This window comes from Prionailurus bengalensis, chromosome C1 (assembly GCF_016509475.1).
Source record: "Prionailurus bengalensis isolate Pbe53 chromosome C1, Fcat_Pben_1.1_paternal_pri, whole genome shotgun sequence".
NCBI classification, from domain to species: Eukaryota; Metazoa; Chordata; class Mammalia; order Carnivora; family Felidae; genus Prionailurus; species Prionailurus bengalensis.
The window spans coordinates 30483762-30496890 of NC_057345.1; the positions used below are offsets into that span (position 1 = coordinate 30483762).

At 42.2% G+C, this 13129-nt stretch overlaps 1 protein-coding gene across 1 annotated transcript in view; it reads left to right on the forward strand.

The window, feature by feature from the left end:
• MACF1 (microtubule actin crosslinking factor 1) overlaps positions 1-13129 on the forward strand; it is a 331566-nt gene that overhangs the window by 252341 nt on the left and 66096 nt on the right.

The following is a 13129-nucleotide window of genomic DNA, read 5'->3' on the forward strand; positions in this document are numbered from 1 at the left end:
GTCAGAATTTCCAGTCCTGAGATTTTGTGAGTCGAAATTAAAGCAACAGGGAAGAGGAAGATGGGAGGAATTGACTCTCAAAAATGCGATTTTGCTAGGTCAGGGACTTGGAGTTCTCAGGACTGTGTGTAGGGTCATGGCTCTCAGGATGGGAGCCTTTCGTCCTGAGTTTCCCCTGTTGTAAATGCCAAAAAGTGCCTTACTCCACTGCTGGAGACCCCTCTGCTGCTTTTCCTTCTTGGTGCACAGAGTGGATATGAAAAGGCTACTTCCAGCACTTTGTTTCCATCACTGGTGTTAATTATTCCCACCTACACAGTCATACTCCTGCAGTCAGAGTTCATTTGTTCTCCAAAGCCCCTGCCTGTCAGGATTTTTTCAAGTACAAATACGTTTGGAGAGGTGGGATTGACACCGGTCAGAGCCCCGCAGTCCTGAGAAAAGTTACAAGATTCGAGCACAGAAGGGTGGCTGTTTTAGAAGGGTCCCCAGCTTAAGGGATGTTCAACTCTGAAGTGGGACATTGGCTGAAGATCTCCTTACAGTGTTTGGAGACAGTGTAGTTTGGAGCAACAAGTCATTGTTTGGGGGATTCTTGAGGACCCAAATAAGGAGAGGATAGGAAGGGAAAATTCAAACCCATGAGCACATACGTTTTCCTCTTAGAAACTCCCGCACCTCCATTCCAGGGGCAGGTGGCCTTTCTTCATCACGTGTGTTTTTCTTGCCTTTGCTGTTGTAAGCGCCCTGAAAGCAGAGACTGTCTTCTACAGGCTCCGGGTTACTTAGAATTAACTATCTGACCAACTAAATGAATTTCTTAGAAACCTGAAGCTCATCCCTTTGATTCAAATAGTTGTATCAAACTAGATTCTGGTTTACATGGGAATTATTTTAAATTTTATTTGCCTAATCTTCTAAACACTACGTTGTGTAGAAGTTTTTCTTTATGAGTGCAGGTTAACATTATTAAAAAGATGATATTGTTCTTTGTGACAGTGATATCCTCAAGGGTATTAGAGACATTGGGGGCTGCTTTGTATTAAATGTTCCTAAATTATTGTGCAGTTTGTGTTGGGTATTGAAGTTCTTGTTTAGTGCCTCTTGGTGCATATGTGTGTAGCTTCCATTTCCCCCCGCTTACCCTGATAGCAGGGCTGTCTTCTCACTGCAGCTACTTCAGTGTTGTCATTGGGTTTGCCTTTTGCTGTCTATCCCTTGCTTCTAATCATCAGTGAGCTAGAAAATGAAGTAAACAAGCCTGTTAAAATTGCATTAAAATACAAGCTAGGATATAAAAAAGAGTCCACAGGCAGGTGTATATAGTGTTTGGATTTGAGGACAACTTTTCACTGTCCTTTTCAGTTAATCCTTAGTTGCTAGAAACTTTCTGAATTTTTTTTTTTCAACGTTTATTTATTTTTGGGACAGAGAGAGACAGAGCATGAACGGGGGAGGGGCAGAGAGAGAGGGAGACACAGAATCAGAAACAGGCTCCAGGCTCTGAGCCATCAGCCCGGAGCCCGACGCGGGGCTCGAACTCATGGACTGCGAGATCATGACCTGGCTGAAGTCGGACGCTTAACCGACTGCGCCACCCAGGCGCCCCGAAACTTTCTGAATTTTGATGTAGCTGGCAGATTTTAAGAAATTACTGGATGCTACCATATTTTATTTGTATCCTAGTATGTAGCTTAGAAATGCTCAGAGTTCAGTATCTGCTTAGCTGTTTATTATTGCATCCTGTTTCACTGATTTCTAACAATAACCCTCCCACCACCAATACTCTGGATGCGAAGGCTGGTCATAGGCAGAGTGTGTGTCTCTGCAGGGGACCAGTGTTGAAATGCAAGACTGGAAGAAGAGAGAGAAAGAGGGTGGCAAAGTTGTGCCCCTGTGTGTATCCTCCTCAAGTTGGGGGCACAAATCAGAAGCCTGGCTCCACATGTCCGCCTTATAAAGTCAAAGGCTTTGGGAAGAGTTTTTGCCTCCTCCCAGCAAAGGCGTTTGGTCAGGAGGGGAGGAGCACGCTCCTGGCTCAGCTCACACTGAGCTCATGGGAAGTGAAACAATGGGAGGGAAAAGCTCTGTGTGTCAGCTCCACGGTCCCCTGAGACTGAGTAAAGGGAAGGTCTTTTTGGACCCATTCTGAGGACTGAGTCATTTTCGTGGTTTGAGTGTTGAGTTCTGGGTTAATGTGCTGTATACCCAGCAGTGAATTAATCTTCCCTCATACCGGCAGCAGGCCTGATTTATAAAGTGTGACTCTGCTTTCAGATTCAAAGTGTTTTTATTTTCCAACGTTTTTTTTTTTTTTTTTTTTTTTTTTTTTTTTTTTTATTTTTGGGACAGAGAGAGACAGAGCATGAACGGGGGAGGGGCAGAGAGAGAGAGGGAGACACAGAATCGGAAACAGGCTCCAGGCTCCGAGCCATCAGCCCAGAGCCCGACGCGGGGCTCGAACTCACGGACCGCGAGATCGTGACCTGGCTGAAGTCGGACGCTTAACCGACTGCGCCACCCAGGCGCCCCCAAAGTGTTTTTAATAAGGAAAAACCAGAGATGAAGATGAACATAAAAAACAGCATTAGCTTTAAGTTTTCAGCTTTTTTTTAATTTTTAAATTTTTTTAATTTTTAATGGAATCACACTCTCAGTACAGAGTCTGCCGAAGAGAAGAGGATATGAGTCTCTGAGACACAAGTGTAGCATCTGCTGGGACTAATTCCACTGTGGATGGGTGGCATAGACCGATGAGTCAGGTCTGGGGACAGCCCTGGCTTACTTGGGACTGTGCAGTAGTGCTGAGAAATGCGTGGAGAGGCAGCTTGTGGGAAAAGTTATTTCCTCCTTAACGTGAAAAACTGAAAGTCATTATTCCTAGAAAAGGCTTTTAACTCAATTGCTTCTGAATAAATGAGAGAATATGGTCCACCAGGGTGGATCTGTCCGATGGGAAGAGAGTTCTCTTCCACTTTAAACAAGCAAAGACCTCAAACCTTCCTGCATTTGGCTTTATTGGGTTCTGCCATTCCAGAAATCTCAAATGAGAATATTGAGTACGTTTTCAGAAAACTGGGAGGAAGAGACTTTGGCTAATATCTTCAGGAAATTCTGTTTTCCTGAACAAGAGAGTCAGTGATTCTTGAGGAAAAGGAATTGTATGTGCATAACAGGACACTAACAAGAAAGGAGGGACCTTTATTTCACTAAAATTTAAGCCAAAGATCTGGTAACTCTGATGATAACAAGAGGCTTTCCTCATTTTGAAATTCCCTGTGCTAGCTTTATAGTGAAGAATTGAGATCGTTATGAGTTCAAGCCAACCCCGTCGTTTTACACACACCCGCCGAGAACCACAGTGGCATCTCCGTCAGGAAGTAGGTGGTGGCTTGGGCACTAAGAGCAGTATCTGGATGCCCTTCATGCACTCCGAGTTTCATATGTATTTATATTTACTGTGTACTCAGGTCAGGCTTCATACTCGGCCCTCTACCACTCACTCAGTGGTAAGAAAGAACAAGTGGGAAAAATGGAAACCTTTGTAGGGTCCATAGCTTTCCCACAAAAGTTCACTTCATTTAATGGTGTGTTGGAAGCACCCAAGCCTGTTGGTCTTCTCCTTCCTTGTCTTCACGGCTGGGCTGGTGGGAAATAGATAAGGCAGCAGGCTTCCTCAGGACTGTTTTCAGTTCTATTTCAGGTTGAGCAGAGCCCAGGGTCAGGAGTTACACATACTTACAGCCTTTGTCTGGAGACCTCAGTATCCCACCAGAACACCAGAACAAGAAAGCCTTGTAAACTTCATTTGATTTTTTTTTTTCCTCATAGAAAGCAAGTTTAAGCTTCGCTCTGAGCACACATGAGAACTCTAAGACAGGCATGGCCTGACATGGAGCTGAAGGGCTGCCAGTTTGCACAAAGACACTTCTTCCTTTCAAACGATTACAAAGACAGTATCAGCCCATCTACAGTTTTGCCAGTTAGATTCACTAGAGAATGAAGCAAATGAGGTCAGCATTATCTACCTGCCCTTGGAGAGAAAGGAAATCACACTTGCTGTGTGACCTGTCTATCACCTAGAGGTTTCAGTGTCTCCAGCTTTGCAGCAGCAAGGTAAGCTGAGTAGGCACCCCCACTCCTGCCTTGTGCTGACCCTTGGCCTGTCTTGGTTTTGTCTTTCTTCCTTAAACAGGGCTACTCCAAGAAGAACTACTAGGGTCCAAGGAAGTAAAGAGAATGCCCCAGAACAGGGTTTCTCAGCCTCTGCACTCTTGACATATGGGACTGGATAATTCGTTGTGGTGGGGGGGCTGTCCTGCACACTGCAGGATGTTTAGCAGCATCCCCGATCTCTACCCGCTAGATGCCAGCAGCAACCCTTCCCATAGACAACCAAAAATGTCTATCCAAACATTGCCAAATGTCCCCTGGAAGGCAAAAATCTCCCTCTGTTGAGCACCGCTGCCTTAGAAGAAAATTACCACCTACACTTGGGAAACTTGGAATTCAGCTGGAAGCAGCGCTGGCTGATTAAGTTAAATATTTATGTTGCAGACAGCCTTCTAATAATCTGATTAAGACTGTGTGGTAGCAGCAATTGCCTCTAAGTCAGCCTTCCTTTAAGCTGGGCCCCGGATTCCTGATTTTTGCTGGGACTAATCTGTGTCTGGTTTAAAATTTCCTAGGCACTTTCCCTGGCATCAGCAGTTTATTTTTCGTGGAGTTGTTGATGCAGGTGTTTGGTTGATGATGCATTTCTAAAGAGAAGAGGAACTTCCTGTGTGGAAATACTTCAGGAAGCTTCCTCATTCAGTGCCTTTAGGGGGAGACTGCAGTCTGTCAGTTGTTCTCAGCTCAGGAGCTCACAGTTTGGCTGCTGATGTTAATAACCCTTGGGAGATCACCTCCCAGACCTACCAAACCCCAAGAATTCCAGTGCTCCCTAATAATCCTCTCCACCCCCACTTAGCAACTGGGTGGGGAGAAGGTAAAGGCGTGTTTAAGGACTTTCGCTTTGCTTCATATTGAACTTTTCCCAGCCCCATTTTAAAGCAGCCCCATTAGTATTTTAAGTATCAGCATCACAAAGCAAAATCCCAGAATTGCAGTCATTACATCATCTTAAAGGAGACTCACACCTCAGCAAAGGCAGTAAAATCAAATGAAAGATCATCAAGAAAGAATCCATTGATGGATTTCACAAAAATTTGTGTGGAAATTTTGATAGCAAGGGAAGACTTTAAAGCAATGTAAGAAAGGACTGAGCAGTTTGATTTGAGTTTACTGAAATTCTTCACATATCATGTCAGCATGTAGCATTTGCAACTAAAGTTCACCATATGATTTTGTACACAAAGGAGGAAAAATATGTTTCCAGGAAAACTAGAATTTACCCCACACAGGCCTTGTATTCATTGTTAAGTATTTGATTAGTGAACACAGGTTGAGATAAGCACAGACTTGCAGAACAGGACTATTTCTCATTGTGTCTAGAAATGAATGGTAAACGGTCTTGGCCTTGGCCTGGTCCTCAGCCTTAGCGTCAGAAAAATCCTGGGCACTTTGAAGCTAGCTGGCTGGCACACGAGACACAGCATAAGCAGGGAGCCTCTAGGAAGTGTGATGAGTTGCTCTGAAGGACACTTTATTGTTAGGATTGTTTGGTTCACCAGGGATGAAATAAGTCCCACAGGGAGTCCTGTCAGGTCACTGCACCAAAGAGCTGTCTCCTGCCAAACAGATTCTTCCCAAGTCTCAGCTGTCCTGTTGGGAAAACCTAGCTATGGGAAGAATGTGCTCCCTCCCCACCTTCCTTAATACTTTGCCACTACCACTACCAAGTGCTTTTCAAATACCAGCCTCTGGTATTGGCGGTGGGAGATTAATGGGATACACTTATTCCTTAGGCCTTCATAAGCTGTTTTCCGGCTACTAGCACTGTGATTTGACATGTGGACCTTTCAGAATTTTGGCCACTCAGGGATAAGAATGAGTGCTACGTGGTAATGGTCCATGGATCCCTTGGTGGGAGGTAGGAGGAAGGGACTCCATATTCCTTTCAGTCCATCATCCTTACTGAGCACTTGCTCTGTGCCAGCCCTTGTGGTGGGACAATGTGTTATGAGAAACAGGCACCAGGGATTGCAGTGGCAGTGACGTGTGGTGCTGAGTACACCTAAAAGACACCTAAGTTGAAGTGAGCTCTAACCTCAACCCCCTATCAATCAGACATTTACAATCCCAGTTGCAGTTAGGAACACTGAGACTGTGAGTTTGTTATAGTGTCTTGTTCAAGCCACACAGCATGTTAGAGCTGGGATTGGAAAGGTTTGTTTGGCACCAAAGGTCATGCTTGACCAATAGTTCTCAAACGGGGGCAGTTTTGCCCCTTAGGGGACATTTGGCCATGTCCAGAGACAGTTTTGACTGTCACAATGGGAGAGGCTTCTGCTAGCATCTAATGGGTGCTAAACATTCTATAATGCAGAGGATAGCCCCTTACAACACAGAATTATTCAGCCCCTTTCTAAAAAGTTGGAGGTTTGATTTTTTCCCCCTCTTCAGATGCCATGACAGGTAAGAGTTAACTGACAACTCCACTGCCTGGCAAAGCTTCATGGTTTTTCTCCTTTTTTTTTTTCCCAAAAGTTAGTTAAGAAATAGTGTTAGTTCTGGGAATGACTATACAGATCTGTTGGAGAAAGTCAGGATCCTGGTGAACTAATTTGAGTCAGTGGCTAAAGAATTCTCTTAATGCTTGACCAGTCCCAGCCCCACCCTGCCGCAAGGCTCCTGCTGTGGAAATCAATCAGCTGTGTATCTCAGGCTGCTTCCTGTAGGGTGTGTTATGGAATGGCATCAGCCCCTGCACCAGCTGGGTGTCCTGATCTCAGTGTGATTTTATCAGACTCTGTCTCTTTTGAGCCTTGCTGTTTGGAACAAAGGATCCTCTGTTAGGAATGCAGAGAGCTCCTCTGATTGGACTGCTAGCGTGTACGTACATGGTTCCCACGGAAAAAACAGACATAAATTATGCTGTAGCCTTCTAGAACTTGGGCTTCCAAGTTGCTTTTCCCTTAGCTTCTGTCTGTATTTACCCTTCTTTCTGTATGTACTTATCCTTCACCCAGTTCAATGTAGGAGCCATCTGATCTGATGGATTAAATGATGGCATCCTTCAGAACTGGTCTGTATCCCTCTAGTCTTTTCCTTTTCCAGCCTTGGAAACCACATATTTGATCCTCACTGTTTTTTCCAGTCTTAATTCCTATATAGACCACCCATCCACTTGTCTCAAACACTCTTTATACATTATGCATATTTCTACCCATACCTGAAGGCTTGGTTCTAGTCCCATGTCTCCACAAAGCCTCCTTCCCAAGTTCACTACTTCTGTTCTCCTAAACCACTTAATATGTGCAACTCATTTGGCCTTTATCCTATACTGCCTAACTTTGGTGTTTTCTCATTATAGGCATTTGTCCCATCTTTGAATAAATTCATTTTTGTGTCTCTCGAAGTAGTTAACATGTTGGTGTGCACATAGTTGGAGATTAGTGAATTCTGACTGATTGGATGAGTGCTCTTTATTTCTCATAAGCCATGTGAGCTCTGGGATTCAAAATGCTGTCAACTTTGCAAGACTTGAGGCAAATCCTTGTGAATCCCAAAAAATTCTAATCCCAGCCTGGATTCTTCACCTCTCCTTCTTGCCTCTGGGCTCCCTTCCTTCTCTACTAGTTAGCATATGTTAAATAGCGGGATTTTATTTCAGACAAAGAAATTTGCTACCAAGCACACTTGAAGAAAGCCAGATTCTGAAATATTGGCTTGCAGTTACCCATCACTTTATAGTCATTGTCATTTACCCAATTAGTTCACAGGGAGAGTCTTCATACTTCATGCAATTTAGTGTAGTGAAGAAAATTGAATCTGAGTTTTAGTCAGAAATATCCTGCTTTGAGTTCTGGCTCTGTCATTTACTAGCTGAGTGACCTTGGGGAAAATTACTTAACCTCTCTGTATAGTTAACTTTATAAAATGTGAGCAGTGGTAAATCATACCTATAGAGTTTTTATGAGAGTTCAATGAAGTGATGTAGATGAAGGTACCAGGCATATATTAAGTGATCAATAAATGACAATCTTTTATTTTTAAAAAATTTATCTAGGTAGACAAATTAGAATATTATGAAATCTTTTTAATAAAAAGTTATGCCTTTTGTTCCTAGGGATAATTATTCTCCAGAAGATTTGCTGTAAGGCCCAGTACCAAATTAGATTAGCTTTTTCTCTTCTGGGAAAAATGAAAATTATGAGGATAAAGTACAATTAGCTCAATGGCAGCAGTGAAACAAGTGGATGGACAAACAGCTTTCCCAAACAGTATTTGTGGGGAACAAGAGTAGAGCTGGTTTCTAACCTTAGAGTAGCAGTATATAGGCAGTATAGGTCATGACTCCTAACACAGCTGTAAATATACTTTATGTACACATACATACGCATATATGTTTGCTTACTTATTCATTAACCTGTTAATTTATTCATTCATATCAAAATCCCACAGCCAGCATGTTTTTCTGAGACCATTTTGACCTTGGCTTATGTGCTCTACAAATCAGTGTTATTTTCATATCATTAACTAGAATTAACCAGAAGCCATTACCAGCTCAGTGACTTCCTCAGTAGCTCAGAGTTGCCCATCAGATCAGCTTTAATGATAACAGGGTCCTTGGCCTAATTAGCTTTTAACATAGACCATGTTATCTTCCCTTGTTGCCATACAATGGCAACTACCAAGTCAGCATCTTTGGAAGCTACGCCTCTTAATATTAATCAATCTTTAATTAAAACATTGAGGTGTGAGGAGAAAAGGTATCAGCTTAATTTCAGAGGAAAGCAGCTTAAAAAACAGAGATATAATTAATCTCTCTGCCAAGTGTATACACCAGATCCAGATAGTTTTACAGAAAAGCTTTAATTCTTCATAGTTTCCGCAGACATGTTTTTAATATTCAGTTATATGTATATATGAGTTAAGGGAAGAAGAAGCTAAGAATTCAAAGAAATTGAACTTCTATGAGGCCTCCTCCAGCTTGAATTCATTGCATCTATCTAAGTGACCCATTTAATATCTCTGTCATCTTGCAGTTCATTCCCAAAAGAAAAGCTCTGATTTGGGTCCAGTTCTTTACATGCAAACCTAATGTGGTTGTTTGTTGATTGATGGTAAGAATTGCTTTAGTAACAAAATGAAAGAGACAGTTTTCATAAATCTCTTCCCTCTGTATTATTTATCCTACCTCTTTTTCTAATATTGGAGAAAGGACCCCTATAGCAAGATTTCTTGACAATTCACCCCCAAGGACCTGTTTCATAGAAATAACCAAGCAATTTTGTGAAGTTGTTCATATGTGAAAGTTGTGAAGTCATGCAAACCTGGAACAGGAAAGACTGCTCTTGGTCCCAAATGAAAGCCTACGTGGTCACTTTCTCAGGAAAGCCTTTCCTAAACCTGCAGGCCACATCGGGCCCCCTTGACTGGTGCTGTCATAGTACTGCTCACTTTTCTTTCAGAGTGCTTCTTACAAGTGAATTAAAATGAATGTCGCCCAACCCCCCTCCCACCCCCGCACCCACCCCCCACCCCCCCCACTGGAATGTAGGCTCCTGACCACATCTTCCTCATCACTCTCTCCTTTAGTGCCTGGCATAATTTAGAGCACATAGTAGACGCCTGTAAATACTGAACAAATGAAGAAGAATCAAGGATACATCTTATGAAATTACTTGCCTTAAGAGGGCAGATGAGAAACCCAAGGGACAAAAAAGTACTGCCTAAAAAGACAGCATCAGAATAGCACAGTGCCATGGAAGCCAAAAGAACAGTCTCAAGAAGAAGGGAGGATGAATACTTTCTCATCACTGCTTATCCTTAATCCCCTAATGTGATCCAGCCCCCATCACAGCACTGAAACTGTTCGCTTAGAAGTAATCGCTGATGTCCTAGTTGCCAAGTCTAACTCATCCTCCTCCTCTGTTATGCGGCATTTAACATCATAGCTTCTTTTCTTTCTTGACATTGTACTCTCTCCATTCTCTTCTCTAGCTGCCATTCTGCTTTCTTTTTTAGTTTGTCCTTGTACTTCCCAAATATGTGGTTCTTAAAATTCTGTCATCTACCCTCTTCCCTTTTTCTACACTGTTAACCCCTAGATGTGCACCCCCTCACTCATCTGTGGGAGAAAGGTTCCAGATCTGTATCTTTATCCCCAAACCTCAATTTTTTGTGTGAAGGGCCTTTCTGGATACCTCCACATAGGTTGCCTTTGAGTACTTTATATTCAATGTACCCTAAATTGAATGTTAACTTCTTCAAATAGTTCTTCCTCTCTGCTTTGTTTTATAGGACTATTATGCCCTCAGTAATTTAAGAGTAGTGCTACGGCATTATCTTATGTTTATTTTCCCCTTAACCTCTACCTTCTATATGGTCAGTTGTGAAGTTCAAATATTCTGCCTCTGTGATTTCTTTCACAGCTCCCTTCCTCATTTTCACAAGTTCAGACCTTTGTTACCTCTTGACTAAATTATAAAGCCCTCCTGATGGCTCTACCTTCAATCTCCTGTATCTACAGTTTATTCTGCACATAGACCAATGCAGTATCATCAGCTACAAGCTCAAACCTTAAGTGCCCAGGTATTCAATACTATGCTACTTTAGACAAGTAAGTTTACCACCTCAAGTTTCATTTATAAAAAATTAAGAATTTGTATTTTTAAAATGAGATAATATTAAGTTATTAAATGGCATTTTAATGAGCATCCAGTCCAAAATTCTTAGGAAACTTTCCACACACCACTCAGTAACTTTCATGATCCCCTGATAAGTTTACATAAGTAAATCTCAATGTCATAAATGTTTTCTGAATAAAGCATAAATCCATGCTTGGCATTCAGGAGCCTTGCTGAACTGGCCTTGAGCTACTTACCACTCTTACCTCTCATTTTTCCCTTTCATACACCCTGTACTTAAGCCATGCTTACCGTGAGTTTGCTTCTTTTGGGGTCTCTGCCTCTAGGCTTTCACTTAGAAATCTTGTCTTCACAATCTCTGCATATTCACATCCTAGTGAGTAAATGTGATTCTCTCCATAAAGCTTAACCTGATTCCCCCTGCCTTCCTTTCTTCCACACTTCTGTCTGGTCTTTTCTAACTTGCAGAGCCCCATGCTTTTGTCATTACTACCTCGATGAGTGGCTAAAAGAGAGATTGATACACTGTCTTTTGGGAAGTCTGCAAGCAGGAAAGAGCTTACCAGGGTCATGAGAGTTCCTGCAGAGTGTGTGGAAAGTTTTCTCATGGGTTTGGCAATACATGCGAGCTCACAGAGCCTCAAAATCCTTAGTATCCCATTGAAAACAAGCTTCACATCATGCTTTATTGCTTAATGAGCCACGCTGTAGCCATCTTTGTATTATAAAAACACCTTAGAATGGTAGTTACTGATGCCCAACAGGTACAGACTAATACTGTGGAGTTTCCACTTGCCACTAAATAAATGCTTGTAAAGTCTAGTGAGCCTAAGATGAAAGGCATTTTGTAGATTTAAAATGTGCAAGATGTAACCAGCCTTCTGTATCCTCCTCTAATCAGAACTAATCCTCTGAGAGAGAGAGGCATATGAAAAGGCACTGAAGAATCTGAGGAAGTATGGATCTGGGGTCTCCAGATTGTCCTAGGAGGCTGGTAGTTTAAGAGTGGAGCAAAGGTGGGCTACCAGGGTGGTTCAGTCCGTTGAGTGACTGACTCCTTCCTGATTTTGGCTCGGGTCATGATCCCAGGATTGAGCCCCACATCGGGCTCCATGTTGAGCATGAAGTCTGCTTAGGATTCTCTCTGTCTACCTCTCTGCCCCTCTCCCCAGCTCGCCCTCTTTCCTCTCTCTCTCTCTCTCTCTCTCAAAAAGAGAAAAAAAGACTAGAGCAAAGGCAAAATGCAAGGTTCAAAACTTGGAAAGAGAGCAGTGTTAGGGTGTGAGGAGACTCCACCCAGCTGTCTTTAATTAGGAAGACAGCAGGAAGGGCCAGGATTGTTCTTTCTTCTAAGTTCACTGAAAGAAAACCTGATACCAAATTTCGTTCTTAGGAATTTCAAAATAAGTAGAGAATTCTTTGAACTCTGTAATCAACTAACTGGAAACTAATTTGAAATTTGGCTTCAGCACATATATTTGTGGTTACAGGAGTAGGGGAAGCATCCAAAGAGGTTCTCTGGAGCTCTCTGTTCTTGTCTTTTAAAAAGTTTACACACAGCAAGTGAAATGAACAGATGCTTTTTTTGTTGGAGCTATCAGGGTAACAAGAGGCTGAAAGCTATATCAGGTATTTATTTCAGTCACTGAGATGGCTATTGGCAGAGTTCCACATACCAAAACTAAAGAGAAACTCATGAACAGATTAAAAAAAAAATAAGACATGGAGGAAAGAGCCCTGTGCTTCCTTGTCTTGATTTCTTCCTAAACACATGCTGACGATAAAAAAAGGAGCAAAGCATTCAGATAGCACTCTCTGGCGTCTTTTTTTTTTTTTTTTTTTTGTAGTTGGGGAGAGAATTGGACAATTTTATGTAATCCTTTCTATAAGAGTGTGTTTGAACTTTGGGGAAATTTATAATAATCTCTAACACTTTAGTCAGAGGGTATAACTTAAGCCAATAAATACCTTAAATTTGAACTTCATAGTTGTTAAAATGCTCTGCTTATTTACATTATAACATGGAGCATTTGATGAGAATAATGAGAATAAGGTAGATAGATAGGTGTGGGGGGGAGGGGATTTAGTAAAGACTGAATTGGTTGGCACCTGACTTGGTGAGGAAACAGGAAAGGAATTTCTGGCCATGAAGTTTGTGATTCCACATCAAGATCATTCTTTATAATGGAATAACCACCCACCCTAGTTGAGAGCCAGAATTCCTCAGATTCTTCCAACCAGAGGGGCCCTGGCACACTAAACAGTCTGTTACGATATCTGAACACTTAAGTGAGTGTATTTGGCCAGGGAGACTTGCTAGTGAAACTGATCTTGCCTTCCCTGGGTTTTTCCAGTTGTACTGAATAATTAAC